The sequence below is a fragment of the Harpegnathos saltator genome, unplaced genomic scaffold, assembly GCF_003227715.2.
Source record: "Harpegnathos saltator strain DR-91 unplaced genomic scaffold, Hsal_v8.6 scaffold144, whole genome shotgun sequence".
In the NCBI taxonomy this organism is placed as follows: Eukaryota; Metazoa; Arthropoda; class Insecta; order Hymenoptera; family Formicidae; genus Harpegnathos; species Harpegnathos saltator.
In genome coordinates, this window is record NW_020229922.1 from 1,215,001 (window position 1) to 1,218,293 (window position 3,293).

Here is a 3,293-nt window from a genome sequence, read left to right on the forward strand (position 1 = left end):
TTTATACAAATATCAGTGTTATTACTATTGTACGTCGACAAAAAATAAGAATCGAATAATAGATATTAAGATAAATCACATAGAATTAGTAGAATTCGGATGTCTGGTGGCCTTATTACATCGTTTTTTTTGAAAAACATAATGAAAGGCTAAACAGGCGCTCTCATGATTCTACCAACAAAGAAATGTCAGAATACCTTCTTTTCCCATTGTTAATATTCGCGTCAATGGAACTGCTACAAGGTGGCGTTTAGCTCACATCGAAGACGATATTTGATGATATTTGAGAACCGACGAGGTAATATCAGAGAGGAAGCTGAGAGCGGCGTTTTCGGCGACACCGACTTTCCGCACTGGAAAAGGGGCGAATCTGCATCCATTTTGAGAGGGGAACTACGATGCTATATCCACTTTCAGGTCTCGGCGGTAAAACCTGCATGTGGTGGCAGTCTGTGCTACATCCACTTTCAGACAGTTTATGTCCGTGCTAGAACCGTAATAGCGTACTTGACAAGCACGGTCTCGCACATTGTTATGCGTTTGTAACATGATTTAATATGTTAACATGTGCAAAAAAAAAATTGACATTGTGTATAATTAATATCATGAAAATCATACAAAGGGTCCGGTAATTAGCTGCCAACCCGAAGTGTAAAGGTAAATTGAGTTGAGACAAGCATAAAAGTCCTATACCTATAGTTTTGTGAGATTCACAATAATTATCGAGTTATTAATGATAGAAATCTGAGGAGTAGGAGTGCGCCGATATAGGTAATTGAAGAAACGTTGCAGCTGCTCAAGGCAGCGATCATGAATCTTTTCCCTAGCGTGAACTAGTGGAAAATGGAAGACTTCTGTCAATTAGTGAAAAATGAAACATTTTATATGAATTTGTCAAATCGAAACATTTTATATGACAACTGAGTTGTTTAAAATGGCAATAATTGAAGAACGATGACAATACCGATTGTTTTAATTAAACGATGAAGATAACGCAGACGTTTAAACCATACTGTATTTCGATCACTAATGCGATACAAGTTACTAACGACATAGAAATATTGTATAAAAGTATCGTTACTATAATAAGTTTATTGTATTGCTTGAACGTTTCTCACCTCTTCTTGCTTCCTTCAACATTATAATATGCTTCTATCTCGTTTTAGATATAAAAAGTACGAAAAGTTGAAGCAACACGACAAACCTAACAAAAGCTGCAAGAAATAAAGCATCAGTGCGCAATGTGACGTAATCAAAAGATTGCATAACATCACCAATTAAAATAATTTTTAAAAGAGGTACGACAGTTTGCGCACGGTGCGGTAAAAGTATCACGAGTGGCGAGAGGTTTTGCGGCACGAAGGACGCAAGCAACAGCGATGGGAGTGTCTTCTCCGGAACTGAGAATGAGACGAGAACCACATGCCGCCTGAATATGCCCGGTAAGCAATCGGATATTTCCCATCAAACGTCCTCTTGGAGAAATCCATCAATCGTGAGCTTGTAATATTGGATAAGTCAAGTTTGGCTTTAGATTTCCTCGACGGCAGTTTTCTACGAGAAACATGACATTTATTGGGTGAGTGCAAAAGTTCGTGCGGAGTTTGTGAGTAAAAGTCACACAGTGATTAAGCAAACAAAAATCTTTATTCAATCAATGATATATTCTCCATCGTTTTCTATAATCTTTTCCCAACGTTCTGGTAGCATACGGATGCCTCGATCATAAAAACTGCGCGATTTAGATTCGAAGAACGAAGAGACGCCGTTTTTTAAGGCCTCCAAAGAGTCAAAGTTTTTTCCATTTAAATAATTTTGCAATGACCGCAACAAGTGATAGTCAGATGGTGCGATATCAGGAGAATACGGTGGATGCGTTAAGACATCCCATTTCAGGCTCTTCAGTTTGCGCAGCGTCTTTTTCGAAACGCGTGGTCTGGCGTTGTCGTGATGAAAGACGACTCCCTTGCGATTTGACAAAATCGGACGTTTTTCTTTTATTTCTCGATTCAGATTGGTTAATTGGCGACAGTACTTGTTCGAATCAATCGTTTCGCCAGCGGGGAGAAGCTCGAAATAGATTATGCCCTTGCAATCCCACCAAACAGAGAGCATCACCTTCATCGGGTGCAAACTGGCCTTTGGCATTGCGTCACCATGCTCACCTGATTGTTTCCATGTTCGTTTGCGCTGAACATTGTTGTAGAGGACCCATTTCTCATCGCCCGTCACTAGTCGATCCAAAAACGACTCGTTATTGAGCCGCCCGAGTAAAAAAACGGCTGCAGAAATTCGCTTAATTTTGTTCTTCTCGGTCAGCAAATGGGGCACCCATATATCGAGCTTCAAATCGAATCCTATCTTTTTTAAACGCCGAAAAGCGGTTGATCGGTCAACGTTTAGTGCTGTAGCAACTTCTTCTGTTGAAATTGGCGGATTATTGAGCACTAAAGTACGCAAAACATCGTCATCAATGTCAGAAGGTCGACCAGAGCGTGGCTCGTCTTCAAGGTTAAATTCTCCGCGCCGAAATTTAGCAAACCATTTTTCCACAGTTCGTTTAGCTGGTGCTTCATCCTGATAAACATCCTGAATGTTTTTTATGGCTGCAGCAACGTTTATTCCCTTCCGAAACTCGTAAAGCATAACATGCCGTAAATGCACCTTATCGATACTCATTTTTAAAGTGATATTTCTCGAAACAGTTTGTATGAAAACAAATGATTTTTTTTTAATAACAGCTGAAGACGTCACCTTTCCAACGTTATATAATATGTAGATGGAAGTATTAATGACAACACTTTACGACGCTTATAACTCCATCTATTGAAACTCCGCACGAACTTTTGCACTCACTCAATAAAATTACCGATTCTTAAGATTTCGGACGTTTAAATAGTTTTATTTTCAATTACTTTCAGATATCTTTTGAGTCGTCGATCTTTGATGGAAAATCATACATTTTTAGAATCATGGATTTAAAAATTATAAATTTATATAGTTATAAATAAAATCATAATTACGATTGGGTCTGAAAATGGATGTCAGAAATCGCAGTGGTCTTTTCGATCGTGCAGCCATTGCACACAGGATTGCCCGATTATCTCAACAATCCGGCGAAATCCGACTGAACCTGAAATTCAAAATGCAGGTATAGGAGCGCGTCTGTCAGCCGAACAAGTCGCGAGCGTGACAGCGTAGATGATAGAGTGCGTGAGGCTTCAGGAGGGTATGGTCAGTCCGCGAAATATCCGACACACGGAGTGTCCACCTATGCACCAGCGAGTGACGTC